The sequence below is a fragment of the Triticum dicoccoides genome, chromosome 1A (genome assembly GCF_002162155.2).
Source record: "Triticum dicoccoides isolate Atlit2015 ecotype Zavitan chromosome 1A, WEW_v2.0, whole genome shotgun sequence".
Classification (NCBI taxonomy): Eukaryota; Viridiplantae; Streptophyta; class Magnoliopsida; order Poales; family Poaceae; genus Triticum; species Triticum dicoccoides.
The window spans coordinates 480,400,497-480,422,628 of record NC_041380.1 but is presented as its reverse complement, the minus strand read 5'-3'; the positions used below and the strand labels follow the sequence as shown (position 1 = coordinate 480,422,628).

General features: G+C 44.6%; 1 pseudogene; it reads right to left on the bottom strand.

Moving 5' to 3' along the window:
* Positions 1 to 461: 461 nt before the first annotated feature.
* LOC119304397 lies at positions 462 to 1,371 on the bottom strand (annotated as a pseudogene).
* Positions 1,372 to 22,132: the final 20,761 nt, after the last annotated feature.

Below are 22,132 nucleotides of genomic sequence, written 5' to 3'. Positions count from 1 at the left end.
GCCACACCGCTAGTCACATGTCCGGCCTGATCCGGCAGCTGGGGGAAGGGAACAATGTTCTACATAGACGCGGTCGACATCGGCGAGGGAGAAAATCCACAGTCGGTGCATCCCAATCGGGGGTCACCGCGGTATGGGCCAATGCTACGTCCCAACCGCCCTTCTATCTACAGCCTAACGCCCGTTTCGAAAATATTAGTGCATGTCAACAAAAATTATACTAGTATCGCTGCCCCGTTTCAAAAAAAGCATATAAGCTGTTACTTCTTACCCAAAGGATCTTTATATACAACAGACACAAAATATCCATTCGACTGTTTGAAATTACTTTCACTGCTGATCTGATGGTGAGGTAATTGCTGCATCGCCACCAAAACCCACCATCTCTTAAGCTAAAGTAGACCGAGCTAACCCCTATATTAGCATATTACTAAGATAAACAGAAGGCACTGTAGAATCATTTAGGATGTGAGCTTGTCAATCTAAATGTGGAGGGACACCAGCTTAGCCCCGGCCAACAGCTTGGGCGGAACTGTGAAGAAGGTCAGCTCCTGCACGGCGATGTCACCGGGATCCCTGCTGCTTGTCACCTCCATTTCCACCATGACAACATCGGTCTTGCCTTTGGGCTCTCCCGGCGGGCCGTTCGCCCACAGCTTGGCCATGTATGTGGCAGTGGAGACGCCCCCGCTCTGATGCAGACGACCAACACGGCGATAGGCGCGTTGATGTCGAGCACACTGCCGACCAAGAAAAACGCACGGCCGTCCTCCTCCGCGAACAGTAAGAGCCGTGGCTCCGACAGTGGCACTTGCAGCTGGAGCGCCTTGCCGTACTGGATCCTGTGCACGGGCATGGGATGCACGATGCTGATGTGGTGGGAGAGCACCGGCGGCGGGCCTTCGTAGCCGCAGACGGGCATGGGGCATTTGTAGGGCGCGAGCGGACACATGCTCTGGTGATCGGCGAGCTTGTGGTAAGTGATGTAGAGCCCACAACCTTCATGCGGGCACTCCACTCACCGAGGAGAGGACGACATCCACCGCCGTGTTCCGCATGTCGAAGCCACCGCCGCGCTTGCACTTCTGGTACTACCGCTGGTTCCCGGGGCGCTCGACGCGGCAGTCCGCGCAAGCCAGGTGCCCTCCCTTGCACTGCACAAATCAACCGAACAACACATCAATCAAGAAACCTGCACCTTGCTTGATCAGCCGAACGGACGAGGTGTATTCGAACCTCATACACTGGAGGCTTCAAGGGGCGGAGGCACAAGGGGCAGTGGAGCAAGGCGAGGTCCATCGAGACCATAGAGAGCTCCATCGTCGGGTCCTGTTCCGTTTGCATGATCTCGCCCTCCTCGTGCACAACCATCTCTAACTTTATTAGGGCCGGGGCATTACAAAGCTTTACCATCACATATTCATACTACTTCAAGGTGCATTAAATCAACACATGCAAGTATCAAAAGGAGAGTCACGACATGCATGCATGCGTTGTAATTAATGCATCGGTAAATGCAAATTATTGAAATATATCAAGTGCAGTGCTTTGATGTGTCGCGTCAACTCGTACAAGACCGAGAAGTTTGATTACTACAATGCCCTCTCGCCTTAACCACACCTGCCTTTGGCTGCATGACAGGTGGGCCACCGACCTGTTGGGCCCACCTATCATGGACGCAAAGGCAGCAACAGTAAGTCAATGAAGCTGCATCCCTCCCTCGCCTATGAGCGTGGTGGTTGGCAGGACTAGGAGAAGCTTTCGTTCGCTATACGCTCTCCCTCCCGTACGCGGTGGACATGTAGCAGTTCAATCGGTGTCAGATGGCCACTTCAGTAGTACCCCCAAAGAGGCGAAGAGCCAAGCGCAGCCCGGACGCTCGTGTGGCAGTTTCATGTGTAGAGTAGTCTAGGATAGCGTGTATCATGCCTATAAGCTTAAAATCGTTGGGGTCGGCTCCATGCTATTTTTTGATTAAAATAATCTTCTGGCCCTACCTGTCATCCTGGTGATTCTAGTTTGCACGCTCATCTGGTCAAGACAGGAATATATATTTTAATTTGTGGTGGGGTAAATGTTAGAGGTTGCAGCAAATGGAGTATTGTACACTACGGGTCTTTCTGCCAAGTTTAGAGGCAACCATGTGGGGCTAGTGCTATGATGTGTCGCGTTAATTCGTACAATGAGGAGAAGCTTGATTTCACTACTACACGCCTTCTCCCTCGCAACTGTCATCAATAATATTTGTCTTTTTACAAATTTCAAATGGGCATATTTTAGAGTGTAGATTCACTCATTTTGCTTTGTATGTGTACTCCCTCCGTTGCTAAATATTTGTCTTTCTAGAAATTTCAACAAGTGACTACATACGAAGCAAAATGAGTGAATCTACACTCTAAAATATGTCTATATACATCCGTATGTAGTAGTCCATTTGAATCTCTAAAAAGACAAATATTTGAGTAGTCACTCGTTGAAATCTCTAGAAAGACAAATACTCCGGAGTATACTTAAGAACCGAGGGGGTAGTGCACAGCCACATGGGAGACTCAAACCGGTCGTTGCGCCGCATTAATAGTGAGTAATGAGCAGTAAAATCATAAGCCCCACCTTTCCCACTGTAAGTTGCTCGGAAGAAGTAACCATCAATATGCTCTTCTTTGAATCCGCTCATACTACTCCATCTGTCACTGTTTATAGAGCGCGCTTCAGAAAAAGAGAAAATATCTGGGACCAAGGCGACTAGCGATCAGCCTAAAAATTAGCATTGGTAGTTATATCACAGCGTCTATTACTAGAGAAAATAATGCGTACACACATGCATGCAGTGCTTCCACCCCGGGTACACACATGCATGCACTTACTCCACTCCGTAGTACTACATCGAGAGAAAATTGCGGTTACCACGCCGTAATTAATTGAGCATTAAACCAAACGTGTCTAAAGTCTCTCTGATGGTGGAAATGCATTAAGAGAAATGTATCATAATGAAGCGCACCCTGTAAACTGTGACAGAGGGAGGAGTAGTATGAAGGTGCAAAACCAAGTACGTGTATGGCCAGTCGATCAATGCACCTCCTCTTGGCATATCACTGACATGTGGGACCGGAGTATGAGCAAACCGATCTCGCCAACCCGCTGTTCCTTGAGAGAGACGAGGAGCAAGAACACACAGACGGGCTCGCATGGAGGCCAAGATATATTCGAGCATGGTTGATCGATATCATCATTACATGTTGGGCTACAGTTTTTCCGCCCTTCTCTGGAATAAACGTGTACTTTATCGGAGATTAAAAAAAATAGTACAGAGGCTCCACCATGCGGTTCTAGTAGTAGTACTACTCGTACTACTAAACCTTGCGCTTGGCTCTTCGCCTCTTCGTGAAGTCGAACAATGATGGTACTCCACATGTTTGGTACTAGTACAGTGTATGCCTCTGGCAATCTAACACCGAATGAACTGATGCATGTCCACCGCCTGGGCGAGGGTACGTTGCATTAGTCAAAAGGCGTAAGCGAGCTTCACCTTGTCCTGCAAGCTTCTCCTCGTTCCGAGTTGACGGGACACACCAACAAGTAAGTCAATGAAGCTGCATCCCTCCCTCGCCCATGAGCGTGGTGGTTGGCAGGACTGGGAGAAGCTTTCGTTCGCTATACGCTCTCCCTCCCGTATGCGGTGGACATGTAGCAGTTCAATCGGTGTCAGATGGCCACTTCAGTAGTACCCCTAAAGAGGCGAAGAGCCAAGCGCAACCCGGACGCTCATGTGGCAGTTTCATGTGTAGAGTAGTCTAGGATAGTGTGTATTGTGCCTGTAAGCTTAAAATCGTTGGGGTCGGCTCCATGCTATTTTCTGATTAAAATAATCTTCTGGCCCTACCTGTCATCCTGGTGATTCTAGTTTGCATGCTCATCTGGTCAAGACAGGAATATATATTTTAATTTGTGGTGGGGTAAATGTTAGAGGTTGCAGCAAATGGAGTATTGTACACTATGGGTCTTTCAGCCAAGTTTAGAGGCAACCATGTGGGGCTAGTGCTATGATGTGTCGCGTCAACTCGTACAACGAGGAGAAGCTTGATTTCACTACTACACGCCTTCTCCCTCGCCCATGTGCATGGTGGATCACAGACGAGGACATGCTTTTGCTTATAGTACTACAACAAGCTATCCCTCCCGCTCGCGGTGGACGGACATGCAGCAATGGATTCGATACTATACAAGCAGTAGTAGTAACAGTTCGTCTTCTCGAAGAGGTGAAGAGCCAAGTGCAACCCGAACGTGGCAGTTGCGAACCTTGGAGCACGCATATAGCCAGGCTCTTGCATGAGACAAAATTGCTATGTGAGCCCACTATTGTAGTACTCCCTCCATTCGGAAATACTTATCATCAAAATGAATAAAAGGGGATGTATCTAAATATATATTAGTTCTAGATACATCTTTTTTATCCATTTTGATGACAAGTATTTTCGGACGGAGGGAGTACTTGCTAGTATAGCCCTGTAAACCAGAAAGGAGAATTTGCCTTTCTAGAGATTTCAACAAGTGACTAGACTACACCGAGGCGGAGTTCATATGGAGAAAAATGAGTGAATCTACACCGTAAATAAATACGTAGTTCTCTCATTTTCCTCTTGACCTTGGTCACGGTGCACAATATTGAGTTTACTAGTACTATCATCTTGAAATTTATGAAGTCACCATAGGCACCTCGTCGTCGACGGGAACGTCTCCTGACACGCGATAGACGCGAGCGACAGTCGCCTCCATAGGTGCTTGAATTCCAAGAGGGAGAGGGTAGCGGTTCCCGAGACGTTGAACGGTCAATGATGCATCCTCAAATTACTCTACATGCAGAGGGAATTAATTGGAGAAGCAGAATAGAGCTAGCATGATGTGAATGCAACAGAGTTTGGATTCTCATATAAAGGCGCCCCACCACTCCAATCCATCTACTCCTTAGTCTCTGCGCAACACTGCTCACTCCAATCCAACACCAAGTGACCAGAAGCCAGAAGCACCTATGGAGGCGATGGTCACGAGCGGCAGTCGGCTGTGCCAAATCATCCAAGGCGCCGGCCTACGGCCCCGCACCGCGTAGCGTTTCCAGACGGTGCTAGCGACCGCCGGTGTCGTAGCCCTCGCTGACGCCGGCTTTGCCTCTCGCATGGATGACATGATGGTCAACTCCATCCGCAAGTTCGCCGCTGTCAAGAAGCGTGTAGAGAAAGCTCCTACCAGTCCTGCCAGCCACCACGCTCATGCACGAGGGAGGGACGCATCTTCATTGACTTATTGCTCCTACCTTTGCGTCTATGACAGGTGGGCCCAACAGGTGGTTGGCCCACCTGTCATGCAGCCAAAGGCAGGTGCAGTTAAGGCACCGGAGCTCAGCCCGCGAGGGAGAGGGCGTTGATCAAACTTCTCGGTCTTTTACGAGTTGATGCGACACATCAAAGCACTGCACTCGATATAAGTCTTCTTACACATTCAAATGGACTACTACATACGGATGTATGTAGACATATTTTGCTTCGTATGTAGTCACTTGTTGCAATCTCTAAAAAGACTTATATTTGGAAATAGAGGGAGTACAACGCATGCATGCATGCCGTGACTTCCCTTTTGATACTTGCATGTGTTGATTTGATGGACCTTGCCAAATTTTGACTATAAATTTAACTAACCAAATTTTCATGTATGTCACAAAAAATTACGGGGCTGTTTGGATTGTGACTATGTTTGTCTTATGTTGCCACATTATTTTCCCCACACTTGCCACACTTGCCTAACTTGAGTTGCTCAAATTGTTAGACACACTTTGGCTTGCCTAAGGGAATCTTGCCACACTTTTTGTGTCTATGACATGTGGGGTTCACTGCTAATAAAAAAAATTCTTGTCTTAGGTGTGGCTAATAAAAAAGACTTATATTTAGGAAACAGAGGGAGTAGAAAATATAAATAATAATGCATGTTGGGGCAACCCACGTTTCCGATAATTTTAGCCGTGGGCTTGTTCACAATTTTTACGAGGGGGTGGTTGTTCATTTAATGGAGGGACTTGTACCAGACTTAAACGATATGAAGTGCGACCTGGCACACCGTAACACCACTTGGAACAAGCGGGTAGCTATCTCAAAAAACAATCAATAACTAAAAAAACGGCGACCTGGCACGTAGTACACAATTTTAAACGATTGTTTTGATGGAGTGAAAAAGGAAAACTACCCCACTACGTATATATAGGCCGGAGCCTTCGCGCTTGCTTGCTAGGGTTGCTCTATTCACACACTCTCATCCTCTCTATATCTAAACAAGATAGGGGTGGTAACACTGTCTTTCTCCCTTAAAAACACTGTCTTTCTATCCTCACCGCTGGTTACAGATCCGGACGTATCCCCCTTCGATGGTGAAGGGGAGGAGGGGTAGCGTTTAGGCCGTCGTCGACAGCGAGGGAGGAGACCCACTACCGGCCGCACTGTTATCTCTGGCCGAGCGCCGGCACGGGAGGTCCTCCGATCCCTTCGTTGTTGCCCTAGTGTGGGTGGATCCGGCCTCCCGCCGCCCACCTATCCACATCCCGACGACCTTTAGGTATATCTTCCTTCGAAACCGCCTTAGCTCTACTTCCCCAGCTCGCTACATCGCTGCATGTGCTACCTCTCAGCCCCTCTCAATTGGATGGTCCAACATCACCTATTTTCTTCTTCTATTGTTAGAGGTAAAGCTACTTCATGGAGTCGAATCTTGTACTTGGTTCAAACAAGAAGGGGCTGTTTGGTTTGTGACTAACTTTGCCAAAGGTTGCCACACATAAGGTTAGGCAAGTTTGACTAACTTAGGTGAGCGTTTGGTTCAAGCCACACCTTAGGCAAGACACACTTGAGCCCCACATGGCATACATACAAAAAGTGTGGCAAGATTCCCTTAGGCTTGCCAACTTGTGGCCTTCATTTTGAAGAACTAACCTTAGGCAAGTTTGGCTAATTTAGTGGGTGTTTGGTTCAAGCCACACTTTAGGCAAGCCACACTTAGGCCCCACATGGCATGCACATAAAAAGTGTGGCAAGATTCCCTTAGGCTTGCCAACTTGTGGCTCTCATTTTGAAGAACTAACCTTAGGCAAGTTTGGCAACATTGTATGGCAAAATGTGGTACTCCTAGTCCTAGAACCAAACGACCCCTAAACTTAGGCAAGTTTGGCAAAAATGTGTGGCAAAATATGGAAATACTAGGCCTAGAACCAAACATCCCCTAAACTTAGGCAAGGTTGGCAAAAATGTTGTCAAAATATGTCAATACTAGGCCTAGAACCAAACATAGTACATCGGACTTGGTACAAACAGGAAGGAAAGGGGGTGAAAGTAGTACAGACTGGTCATCCAACCGGTCTCTTGGTCGAAAAGGGAAATATAGGGGTAACACTGAACACAGTGGTATGACCAGGACTAGATTTGCTATCCACACATAGGAGTAGGTGGCTAGAGTGAGAAAAATGGGATCAACCCAGATATGTTTCTTGGATGTTTGTTTCTCGGGGCAACAAACTATGAATCACCACTTTATGCCCCTGTTTAGGTACATGGTGCTGGACTGCTGGTGCACCCACTGTCCCATGCCCTTATACCAAATATTTAGTTGTTCTTAATCTAATGCCCCTGGTAAAAATGAAGCCATGCCACTGTTATAAGCCATGACAAGTTTAGCCAAATGTTTTTGCATGTAATTGTTTGAGACTCTGACTGTTTCCTCTGTAGCTTTTTGTGTAAACAGGGATATCCATTTCACCTGGTTGCTGTTGTGACCTTTTGGTGCACTGCACAAAACTCTTCTTAAAAGGTCCTCTTAAAAGTAGTGACTTTTGTGCTGTTTAACTGGAATGTCAGAATGGAACAGTTGGTTCATTTCGGTGGAACTGCACAAAGGGAGATCTGTGTTCCAATCCTCATCATCCATATTGGCACCATAACCTTTAGGTAAGAATGATATTTAATGCATGTGTTCATCTCTATTTTGCGACTGCCATGAGAAAATAATGCTATTTTTACTAGTACACTTGTACTCCCTCACTGACAAAACCAATTCTGAAATAGAAGGCCAATCATATACTTGGTTTCACCAACTGGTGAGGAAAATGAGAAATAGAGCATGAAGAGGAATAAGAGGAAGAATAAATAGTGCCAAGACGATCTTGCTGAAGCCAGAGGCCTCAGTCGAGGCCATTCAAGGGCTCCGACAACGACTACCTTACATGTGAGACGATCCTCCAGGGAGCCCTTCCACTTCTGCTGTCTCACTTAATTAATTAGGAGTACTTAAGTACCACTAATTTATTGCTGCCTAATAACAAATCTTTAGTAGCACCCTATGCTGAATCATGTATGTGTGTATGTTTGTCTATGAAGGTGAATCATGTGGTGGAGCAGGGAGGGAATATTATTAGTGTCATGACATAATAGTGCTATTGTTTTGCATGTCAATTTATTGCCATTGGTTCAATGAGGCAATGTTTTGCGTATTGTCCATCATGAATTTGATGCTACTATTAGATTAATATGCTAATGTCTTTCTATCCTTTCTCAATAAGCTAATGAAGATTTCACCTTGTTCCTACTTGTGCAAACAGGGATCATGTTGTGCCAATCATACATTTTAGTGGAACTACACAAGACAATACAATGAACTGTATCCTGGCCTGTGCTTTAATTCTACTGGAAGTTCTTGATAATCTTTCAATATAATCTCAGCACTGGTAAACAAGAGTGATTTCAACCATACATTTGAAGTGCACAAAAATATATACTATTGAGTGATTCCAGTGAGTGCTTTATCATCTCTTATGGGACTACATGAATAAGCTTTTTTTTCCTCAGGTTGGTACGAGCCTAAGGCCTTCATCCATATTAGTTTGCTGTCATCTCTATTTGTATCGTGCTACTGTCATGAGAAACTCCTTTATATTTGCACGTTAAAGTTTTCCAACCTATGATACATGGCAATGCTTTGAGTGTTGAGCTAATTGGCACTGATTAAATAAACTAATACCCCTCTTTAAGAAAGACTACTATGTTGCTAACTTTACCCATTAAGATAATGAGGGTGCTTCTATTTGTTAGTGTATGTTTCATCAACTAGTCCCACTATTACAGTAATCTCACTCTCTCAATATATGTGCCAACAGGGATGCTCGATTTTGGTGGAACTGCACAAAAACTTTGGGTGCTTCATTGCCTCGACAGCTTCCGTCCTTTCCTACCAGTCACTAATCTGGGCCTGCTTTCTTCCTTTGCTGTCAGTTGCTTAGCTTATCTCGGCTTCCAGTCAAAGGAAAAAGTAATTGATATGCTACCTCACACAAGTTGGTACTGGTCTTTATCCTGATTATTGTGCTTGTCATGTATTGGTAATTTGGTATTGTGCTACTGTTTGCCGATTTTATAAAGGAGTAACTTGGAGCCCGAACTCGTAGGCTAATCATTGCATTGGGTGATTTCAGTAGAACTGCACAAAAAGATCAGATGGACAGATACTTATGCCGCTGCTATGTACTCCAAAGTTCACTCAGACAAGCATCGATGTTGACAAGAAGTGCCTATATTCATTCGAGTATCAACCGACGTCAACCAGTTGTCAAACTCCAAGTATTAGGAGAGTGAACGCTAAAAATATTGCTTGGCGCATAGCCCAGAAAAACACAGTCCAGTCTTTGGTCCCAACTTGTGCCTTTTGGTTATCGACAGATATGGTAGCGAACTGTATGGCATGGAGTCTAAAGATTCCAGACAAGTTGGTTGACGCGTATATTCATCTGGCACTTAATCAGTCTGCACGCCAGGGATGCTCCATTTCAGTTGAACTGCACAAAAAATTTGGGTGGTTCATTTTCTCAACCGCCTCCTTTCTCGTCTGCAAGGTAGAATTTTGGCGAGCTACAGGACCAAGATGAGCCAGTAAACTAGTTGGATGAAAGTAGTGGACAAGTTGCTCAAACCTCCCTCGGCACGAGGCCACTATTTGAGGATAAACCTACAAGCAAAGTTCAGATTGTCTGTGCTGCCTCTGATGTACTCAAAAGTTTACTCATACAAGCATTAATTTTAGCAAGAAGTACCTCCGACTGAACACCATTTACCAGTCTGCAATGTAGAATTTTGGCGAGCTACAGGACCAAGATGAGCCAGTAAACTAGTTGGATGAAAGTAGTGGCCAAGTTGCTCAAACCTCCCTCGGCACGAGGCCACTATCTGAGGATAAACCTACAAGCAAAGTCCAGATTGTCTGTGTTGCCTCTTATGTACTCGAAGGTTTACTTGTACAAGCATTAATTTTAGCAACAAGTATCTCCGACTGAACACCATTTACCAGTCTATACCCTAGGTAATTAAAGTTCGTCCATGGATCATATTGGATGTGATCTCAATCATTTGGATGCATAAACATACTGAACATGTGTATATCTGAATCTTTTTGTGAATTATCTATGAATATTGTTGTGTGATCTATCAATCATTTGGATCCATAGACATGCTGAACTTGTGTATATATGAATCTTTTGAGTTGTTGATAGTGAATGTTGGCTATGAATATGAACGTGTCCTATGAACCTGAGTTTGATACGAATGTTTACATTTTCTGTTGTGCTTGGGTATGAACTTGTTAGTATGCCTACTGTGGGGTATGTGACGTGTGGGTGTCAACGACACACCTTCTTCCCGAGAAGAATTGCACCTGCTTTGTTAGGGTAGCAACGGCGCATCGGCTCTTTTCAATCTTTTTTGCTCTGTCTTGCCCCCTCCCCCGCTCAACCCCTGCCGTAATGTTTTCGGCCTCAAAACAAACATAGTACTGCATTGTTTTTGGGGCTTGATGAAAAATCGAGTGCTGGTTTCTGTAGGTTGGCCTGCCCAGCAAATGGGCTGCTGGTCCACCACGGACTAGGAGGCTAAAAATACAAGTTGTATGGTGCAGAGGCAAGTAAAAAAGCCATTGAGAGCCATCCACTGAAGACAAAAAATCGCTCCTGATGTGCTTCTTCAGTCGTGCCGCCGGCCCCCTCTATAGTCCAGTTCGCTCGGGGTTTTGGTGTCATTTTTTCCAGAGGGCGAACAAGTATCATCTAGGCCTAGGTTTTGTATTTTAACATGTGTAGCCCACGACATACGGTGACAGTGGTTTCAACTTATTTTTGAGGTCCATACCGGCCTATGGGCTTTTTCTTAAAGATTGGCAGCCCAATGTATTTTTTTAACCACATTATATATATATTTATATTATTACTATTATCGTATATTTTATAGAGACTTATATATACATTATAAAAACATCCCACGTGTTATTAACTATAAAAGTAAATGTTTAACAGAAGTTGGCAAGGAAAATCCTGGTTGTTTTTGACTCACAGGCAAGGAAAATCCTGGTGATTGCGTACAAAAGCTTGCGAAGATTTTAAGGACCAATGTGCGCTCATTTTTATTTTGAGCAATAACTCGCTAATTTGTTAATTATGTATATAAAAAATGTGCCTCTTCGGTTTATTTTTGATATTAATTGCTCCTTCTAACATAACATTATATATATAACGAGCCCAGCTAATTCGTGTATTTGAAGGAAGTGCAAATGGGCTGGGATTTCTTAGATAATATAAATGGGCCGCATTGACGCAAAATTATTAGTTCACCCAACCCAGCTAATGGACTGTACATTCTAGAAAACATGGGTTAAATATATGCCACATTTTTGTGGGCTGACATGTGGGCCAATAGGCCGAAGCCTACGCAGGGCGTTGTCAACTTGGTTGGCATGCACCTTCAATCTCTCGTCTTCTTTCTCCAGCGTCGCCGGGACCGCCTGATCCGGCCTCGGGCGGTGGCGGCTCTGCTTAGCACGCATCGCTGCGAAGCGCTACCCCACCGTCGGCCAGGCTATCCCTCCACCCCTCCACACCTCATGTTATTCTCCACCGACTGCAGCCCCACGCCGCACCAGAACCAGTTATAACCCTTCTCCTCCACTCAATCTGCGACTCCACTGCCGCGTCTTCCCATCTCCGAGCCGTTCCCGTCCGGGGCCTCGCCGTCATCCACCGCCTCGCTGCGCTCGGTGCGGCGTGGTCAACAAACGAGAGTCATCGAAAGAGGACTGTACATGGAGAGCCTGGCGGCTAGGACCCACGAGGTCCATGGTCGCACGCAAGGAAAGTTCCTCCTTATTAAGCTGAAAAAAATGTTTCCTCCACCTGACAGATGGGACCCACCGGCTATACGTTCGCACGTAAGGAAGTGCCTCCTTGTTATGCAAAAAAAAAATTCCTCCCGTTGATAGCTAGACCCGTCAGATTTGGTGGCTGACTTGTGGGCCTACTAAGAGGACGTGTACGCAGGGCTTTGTCAACTTAATCAACAAATGATTCTAGCAGCTGGACCGTTGGATGTTAATCCAACACCCGTGCTCCTTCTTGAACCTCTGTTCTTGCTCCTGTCTCCCGTGGGCGGCACCGCGGCTGTGCTACCGCGCACCCGGACCAGTCAAGTTTTCCACTCCTCTCCATCTGCGACTCCACTGCCCCGTCTTCCCAATCTCCGGGTCGTTCCAGTCTGGGGCCTCGCCGTCATCCACCGGCCTTTGGTGCGATCGACATGGTGTGGTCAACATGGTCAACAACCGAGAGTCATCGGAAGATGACTGTACATGAGAGGCTGACAGTGGGGACGCACCACGCCCATTGACGCATGCATGCAATGGAACGTAGTGTGGTGATGTCTACTACACAACCTACTTCTTGTAGATGTTGTTGGGCCTGCAAGTGCAGAGGTTTGTAGGACAGTAGCAAATTTCCCTCAAGTGGATGACCTAAGGTTTATCAATCCGTAGGAGGCGTAGGATGAAGATGGTCTCTCTCAAGCAACCCTACAACCAAACAACAAAGAGTCTCTTATGTCCCCAACACACCCAATACAGTGGTAGATTGTATAGGTGCACTAGTTCGGCGAAGAGATGATGATACAAGTGGTATATGGATAATAGATATCAGTATTTGTAATATGAAATTATAAAAACAGCAAGGTAACTAATGATAAAAGTGAGCGTAAACGGTATTGCAATGTGTGGAAACAAGGCCTAGGGTTCATACTTTCACTAGTGCAAGTCCTATCAACAATAATATCATAATTGGATCATATAACTATCCCTCAACATGCAACAAAGAGTCACTCCAAAGTCACTAATAGCGGAGAACAAACGAAGAGATTATGGTAGGGTACGAAACCACCTCAAAGTTATTCTTTCCAATCAATCCGTTGGGCTATTCCTATAAGTGTCACAAACAGCCCTAGAGTTCGTACTAGAATAACACCTTAAGACACAAATCAACCAAAACCCTAATGTCACCTAGATACTCCAATGTCACCTCAAGTATCCGTGGGTATGATTATATGATATGCGTCACACAATCTTAGATTCATCTATTCAACCAACACATAGAACCTCAAAGAGTGCCCCAAAGTTTCTACCGGAGAATCACGACTAAAACGTGTGCCAACCCCTATGCATAGGTTCATGGGCGGAACCCGCAAGTTGATCACCAAAACATACATCAAGTGAATCACGTGGTATCCCATTGTCACCACAGATATGCACGGCAAGACATACATCAAGTGTTCTCAAATCTTTAAAGACTCAATCCGATAAGATAACTTCAAAGGGGAAACTCAATCCATTACAAGAGAGTAGTGGGGGAGGAGAAACATAAGATCCAACTATAATAGCAAAGCTCGCGATACATCAAGATCGTGCCAAATCAAGAACACGAGAGAGAGAGAGAGAGAGAGAGAGAGAGAGAGAGAGATCAAACACATAGCTACTGGTACATACCCTCAGCCCCGAGGGTGAACTAGTCCCTCCTCGTCATGGAGAGCGCCGGGATGATGAAGATGGCCACCGGAGAGGGATTCTCCCTCCGGCAGGGTGCCAGAACGGGTCTAGATTGGCTTTCGGTGGCTACGGAGGCTTCTGGCGGCCGAACTCCCGATCTATTGTGTTCATGGATGTTTTTAGGGTATATGGAGATATATAGGCGGAAGAAGTACGTCAGGGGGGCACGAGGGGCTCACGAGGGTGGAGGGCGCGCCCAGGGGGGTGGGCACGCCCCCTGCCTCGTGACCTCCTCGCAGATCCCCCAACATGCACTCCAAGTCTTATGGGCTTCTTTCCTTCCAAAAATGAGTTCCATGAAGTTTCAGGTCAGTTGGACTCCGTTTGATTTTCCTTTTCTTTGAAACCCTAAAACAGGGTTAAAACAGAAACTGGCACTGGGCTCTGGGTTAATAGGTTAGTCCCAAAAATGATATAAAAGTGTATAATAAAGCCCATAAACATTCAAAACAGTAAATAATATAGCATGGAGCAATCAAAAATTATAGATACGTTGAAGACGTATCAGCATCCCCAAGCTTAATTCCTGCTCGTCCTCGAGTAGGTAAATGATAAAAACAGAATTTTTGATGCGGAGTGCTACTTGGCATAATTTCAATGTAATTCTTCTTAATTGTGGTATGAATATTCAGATCCATAAGATTCAAGACAAAAGTTCATATTGACATAAAAATGATAATACTTCAAGCATACTAACTAAGCAATTATGTCTTCTCAAAATAACATGGCCAAAGAAAGTTCATCCCTACAAAATCATATAGTTTTGTCATGTTTCATTTTCGTCACACAAGAATGCTCTCATCATGCACAACCCCGATGACAAGCCAAGCAATTGTTTCATACTTTAGTAATCTCAAACCTATAAACTTTCACGCAATACATGAGCGCGAGCCATGAATATAGCACTATGGGTGGAATAGAATATAATGAGGGGGGTTATGTGGAGAAGACAAAAAGGAGAAAGTCTCACATCAACGAGGCTAATCAATGGGCTATGGAGATGCCCACCGATTGATGTTAATGCAAGGAGTAGGGATTGCCATGCAACGGATGCACTAGAGCTATAAATGTATGAAAGCTCAACAAAAGAAACTAGTAGGTGTGCATCCAACTTTCTTGCTCACGAAGACCTAGGGCACTTGAGGAGGCCCATTGTTGGAATATACAAGCCAAGTTCTATAATGAAAAATTCCCACTAGTATATGAAAGTGATATCATGAGAGACTCTCTACTATGAAGATCATGGTGCTACTTTGAAGCACAAGTGTGGTAAAAGGATAGTAACATTGTCCCTTCTCTCTTTTTCTCTCAAATTTTTTTGGGCCTTTTCTTTTTATGGCCTTTCTCTTTTTTTGGTCCTTCTCTTTTTTATGGACTTTCTCTTTTTTTATTCCTCACTTGGGACAATGCTCTAATGATGATCATCACACTTCTATTTATTTACAACTCAATGATTACAACTCGATACTAGAACAAAGATGACTCTATATGAATGCCTCCGGCGGTGTACCGGGATATGTAATGAATCAAGAGTGACATGTATGAAAGAATTATGAACGGTGGCTTTGCCACACATACAATGTCAACTACATGATCATGCTAAGCAATATGACAATGATGAATGTGTCATGATGAACGGAATGATGGAAAGTTGCATGGCAATATATCTTGGAATGGCTATGGAAATGCCATAATAGGTAGGTATGGTGGCTGTTTTGAGGAAGATATAAGGAGGTTTATGTGTGAAATAGCGTATCATATCACGGGGTTTGGATGCACCGGTGAAGTTTGCACCAACTCTCAATGTGAGAAAGGGCAATGCACGGTACCAAAGAGGCTATCAAGGATGGAAGGGTGAGAGTGCGTATGATCCATGGACTCAACATTAGTCATAAAGAACTCACATACTTATTGCAAAAATCTACAAGTCATCAAAAACCTCGGCACTACGCGCATGCTCCTAGGGGGATAGATTGGTAGGAAAAGACGATCGCTCGTCCCCGACCGCCACTCATAAGGAGGACAATCAAATAACACCTCATGTTTCAAATTTGTTACATAACGTTTACCATACGTGCATGCTACGGGACTTGCAAACTTCAACACAAGTATTTCTCAACTTCACAACTACTCAACTAGCACGACTTTGATATTATTACCTCCATATCTCAAAACAATCATCAAGCATCAAACTTCTCTTAGTATTCAATACTCTAAATGACAGTTTTTACTAATCTTGCATACCTAGCATATTAGGATTTTAAGCAAATTACCATGCTGTTCTAAAGACTCTCAAAATAATATAAGTGAAGCATGAGAGTTCATCTATTTATTCAAAATAAAACTACTACCATGCTCTAGAAGATATAAGTGAAGCACTAGAGCAGATGACAAACTACTCCGAAAGGTATAAGTGAAGATCAATGAGTAATCAAATAATTATGAAACTATGTGAAGACTCTCTAACATTTAAGAATTTCCGATCTTGGTATTTTATTCAAACAGAAAGCAACACAAAATAAAATGACATTCTAAGAATGGCAAACATCGTGTGAAGAAGCAAAAACTTAGGATCAACTGAAACTAACCGATAGTTGTTGAAGAAGAAAGGTGGGATGCCAACCGGGGCATCCCTAAGCTTAGATGCTTGAGACTTATTGAAATATTACCTTGGGATGCCTTGGGCATCCCCAAGCTTGAGATTATGTGTCTCCTTAATTCCTCTCATATCACGGTCTCCCTAAATCTCAAAAGCTTCATCCACACAAAACTCAACAAGGACTCGTATAAACCATTGCAAAAACCTTATCATACTCTACTATAGCAAATCACTAAAATTATTATTCAACATTGCATACTAAATGCCTCTGTATATTTAATAGTCCTATCCTCAAATAGAATCACTAAAGAAGAAAACATAATTCTTTCATACATGTCACTCTTGGTTCATTGCATATCCCTGTACACCGCCGGAGGCATTCATATAGAGTCATCTTTGTTCTAGTATCAAGTTGTAATCATTGAGTTGTAAATAAATAGAAGTGTGATGATCATCATTATTACATCATTGTCCCAAGTGAGGAATAAAAAAAAGAAAGAGAGAAAGGCCATAAAAAAGAGAAGGCCCAAAAAAGAGAGAAAGGCCATAAAAAAGAGAAGGCCCAAAAAAAGGAAAAGAAAGGCCATAAAAAAGAAAGGCCAAATAAAAAAATGAGAGAAAAAGAGAGAAGGGACAATGCTACTATCCTTTGCCACACTTGTGCATCAAAGTGGCACCAAGATCTTCATGATAGAGAGTTTCTTATGTTGTCACTTTCATATACCAGTGGGAATCTTTCATTATAGAACTTGGCTTGTATATTCCAACAATGGGCCTCCTCAAGTGCCCTAGGTCTTCGTGAGCAAGCAAGTTGGATGCACACCCACTTAGTTTCTTTTGTTGAGATTTCATACATTTATAGCTCTAGTGCATCCGTTGCATGGCAATCCCTACTCCTTGCATTAACATCAATCGGTGGGCATCTCCATAGCCCATTGATTAGCCTCGTTGATGTGAGACTTTCTCCTTTTTGTCTTCTCCACATAACCCCCCTCATTATATTCTATTCCACCCATAGTTCTATATCCATGGCTCGCGCTCATGTATTGCGTGAAAGTTTATAGGTTTGAGATTATTAAAGTATGAAACAATTGCTTGGCTTGTCATCGGGGTTGTGCATGATGAGAGCATTCTTGTGTGACGAAAATGAAACATGACTAAACTATATGATTTTGTAGGGATGAACTTTCTTTGGCCATGTTATTTTGAGAAGACATAATTGCTTAGTCAGTACGATTGAAGTATTATCATTTTATGTCAATATTAAACTTTTGTCTTGAATCTTATGGATCTGAATATTTATACCACAATTAAGAAGAATCAAATTATGCCAACTAGCATTGCACATCAAAAATTCTTTTTTTATCATTTACCTACTCGAGGACGAGCAGGAATTAAGCTTGGGGATGCTGATACGTCTCCAACGTATCTATAATTTTTGATTGCTCCATGCTATATTATTTACTGTTTTGAATGTTTATGGGCTTTATTATACACTTTTATATCATTTTTGGGACTAACCTATTAACCTAGAGCCCAGTGCCAGTTTCTGTTTTTACCCTGTTTTAGGGTTTCGAAGAAAAGGAAAACCAAACAGAGTCCAATTGACCTGAAACTTCACCGAACTCATTTTTGGAAGGAAAGAAGCCCAGAAGACTTGGAGTGCACGTCGTGGGATCTACGAGGAGGTCACGAGGCAGGGGGGCGCGCCCACCCCCCTAGGCGCGCCCTCCACCCTCGTGAGCCCCTTGTGGCCCCCCTGACGTACTTCTTCCGCCTATATATCTCCATATACCCTAAAAACACCCGTGAGAAAAATAGATCGGGAGTTCGGCCGCCAGAAGCCTCCGTAGCCACCGAAAGCCAATCTAGACCCGTTCCGGCACCCTGCCGGAGGGGGAATCCCTCTCCGGTGGCCATCTTCATCATCCCGACGCTCTCCATGACGAGAAGGGAGTAGTTCTCCCTCGGGGCTGAGGGTATGTACAAGTAGCTATGTGTTTGATCTCTCTCTCTCTCTCTCGTGTTCTTAAGGTGACACGATCTTGATGTATCGCGAGCTTTGCTATTATAGTTGGATCCTATGATGTTTGTTCCCCCTCTACTCTCTTGTAATGAATTGAGTTTCCCCTTTGAAGTTATCTTATCGGATTGAGTCTTTAAAGATTTGAGAACACTTGATGTATGTCTTGGATATCTGTGGTGACAATGGGATATCACGTGATTCACTTGATGTATGTTTTGGTGATCAACTTGCGGGTTCCGCCCATGAACCTAAGCATAGGGTTGGCACATGTTTTCGTTGTGATTCTCCGGTAGAAACTTTGGGGCACTCTTTGAGGTTCTATGTGTTGGTTGAATAGATGAATCTGAGATTGTGTGACGCATATCGTATAATCATACCCACGGATACTTGAGGTGACATTGGAGTATCTAGGTGACATTATGGTTTTGGTTGATTTGTGTCTTAAGGTGTTATTCTAGTACGAACTCTAGGGCTTTTTGTGACACTTATAGGAATAGCCCAACAGATTGATTGGAAAGAATAACTTTGAGGTGGTTTCGTACCCTACCATAATCTCTTCGTTTGTTCTCCGCTATTAGTGACTTTGGAGTGACTCTTTGTTGCATGTCGAGGGATAGTTATGTGATCCAATTATGTTATTATTGTTGAGGGAACTTACACTAGCGAAAGTATGAACCCTAGGTCTTGTTTCCTATCATTGCAATACCGTTTACGCTCACTTTTATCAGTAGTTACCTTGCTGTTTTTACAATTTCAGATTACAAAAACCTTTATCTACCATCCATATACCACTTGTATCACCATCTCTTCGCCGAACTAGTGCACATATACAATATACCATTGTATTGGGTGTGTTGGGGACACAAGAGACTCTTTGTTATTTGGTTGCAGGGTTGCTTGAGAGAGACCATCTTCATCCTACGCCTCCTACGGATTGATAAACCTTAGGTCATCCACTTGAGGGAAATTTGCTACTGTCCTACAAACCTCTGCACTTGGAGGCCCAACAACGTCTACAAGAAGTAGGTTGTGTAGTAGACATCAGCGCGCACGTAGCATATACACGTACATACATCAGCCAGTGTGCAAGAAAGAAAATACGGCCACGTACTTACATTCGGGCAGGGTCTCGAACGCCTACTCGCGCATACGTACGGCCAGGGCTTGTGTACATGGCTGGGTCGGAACAGAGAAACTGCGTCGTCGTCGTGTTCATGGGGAGCCAACCGGCTGGGTCGGAACATAATGCGTTGTTGTGTTCATCGGAGGGCTTTTTTGACCATGATATCGAGAGGGCTTGGACGGAACAACCGATGGAAACGAGGCCTGGCGTACCGTAGAACGGAGGAAACGACCTTGTGTTCGACCGTCCATGGTCGAATCGGGATCCTGTTCATCGGGAGGGGTATGGCGTATCGCAAAACGGAGGAAACGGACCTCCTACGGTCGAAACGGGGGTCTTGTTGATCGGGAGGGGTGTGGCGTACTGCAAAACGGAGAAAATAGACTTGTGTTGGAGCGCTACGGTCGAAACGGGGGTCCTGTTCATCGGGAGGGGTGTGGCATACCGCAAAATGGGACTCCATGGGATATTGTTCATCTCCACTGTCGACCCCCTCTAGCCTCTACGGGCCACTGTTCATCCACCATCGACCTCCTCCAGCCTCCATCTGCGATTGTTCATCCACGGGCTCCTGTTCATCCAGCCTCCACCGCGTGCTACTCCACCGACTACTGTTCAAGCAGCCCTCTCCACGGGCTCCTGTTCAACCACCCCTCCACGGGCTACTTTTCATCTAGTCCTCCACCTTCTACTGTTCATCCAGCCCTCCACGAGGTGGTCCTGCTCATCCTGCCCTCCACGGGGTCCTGTTCATCCAGCCCCAACCAGCTCGATCGATCGGGGTCCTGTTCATCCAGAGGCAACACCACGGGGTCCTGTTCATCCACCCCCACCGGGAACTATTCATCCAAACCCCCCAGCAACGCTCACTGTTCATCCAGAGGCAGCATCAATCGGCTTCAGTTAGCAGCAGTAGCGAAGGAATCGCTCGACCGGGTTCAGTTAATAGCCATCGATCGATCGCTCGAGTTCAGTAACGCGTAGCCTGTAGTGCAATCGCTCGGGTTCAATTAGAGCCCAACGCCTCGCTTGGGCTCAGTTAGAGCCCAACGCCTCCCACCCACGCGCGTGCGTGTACGAGAGAAACGCGCATCCCTCGGCCCCGACCACCCACCGTAACCGGGAACACCCTGATATTTTCCTCGCCCTCACTTCTACCACGGTTTTTTCCGTCATGGACGGCCCAAAGAATGTCATGCAGCTGCGTCTCCGTCTCGCCCAGGACGAAAAATCCCATTTTCCGTCCTAATTTTTTGGCATAGAAGTAGGACCCCACCACATCTATGATGATACCATGTTTTGTCACAATTATTGTCATAGAAGTGTCATAAGTATGACATAATTTTTTTTCGTTCGGCCCAAAATGTCATGGATGTGTCTTTTTTTGTAGTGTAACATAGCATATCACATACGTCTTATTAGAAGCAATCGTCTGTGTTATTATCGGTCTTCGCACACATTTCTGATTACAGACCTGTTTGCCGCGTATCACACACATCTTGTTATATTGAACCATTTCTGTTCTCTTGCCTAATGACAAACAGTTCATCCGAGTGAACCATATGATGTACATCGCACACACCTTGATCGGGCTGTCCATTTCTTTTGTGTTGCCTAATCACAAACAGTTCATCCGAGTGAACCGTATGTTGTACATCGCACACACCTTCATCTGGCTGCCCGTTTCTTTTGTTCCTCCTCATCGCAAACAATTAATTAAACTGAACCGTATGCCCTTCATCGCACATCCAACTAAAACCTGAACCGTGTTTGATGCATCCATCATCGCAAACGTTCTATACATTTCTGACGGTTTTCCTACACCACCGTTTGCGATCATTGCATCGCACACAGTTTCTCGAAGGGTCTCTGATCGTAGTGTCGCGTTAGCAGCATCCTGTAGTAGTGTAACGATAATAGTAACAAGTATGCAGCAAGGTAGCCCAATCCTTTTGAGGCAAAGGACAGGCTAAAATGGTCTCTTATAATAAGCAAAGCGTTCTTGACGGTACACGGGAATTTCATCTAGTCACTTTCATCATGTTGGTTCGATTTGTGTTCGCTACTTTGATAATTTGATATGTGGGTGCTTAGGTGTTGTTCTTACTTGAAAAAACCTCCGACTTATGATTAACCTTCCTACAAGCATCCACAACTATGAGAAAAGTATTAAGAATAAATTCTAACCATAGCATTAAACTCTAGCATCCAATCGGTCTCTTACGGAATAGCGCATAAACTGGAGTTTAAGTTTTTGTCACTCTCGCAACCCATCATCTATTTTCTACTCCACAATGCATTCCCATAGGCCCAAATATGGTGAAGTGTCATGTAGTCGACGTTCACATGACACCACTAAGGGAATAACAACATACATACTATCAAAATATCGAACACATATCAAGTTCACATGATTACTTGCAACATGATTTCTCCCGTGACCTCAAGAACA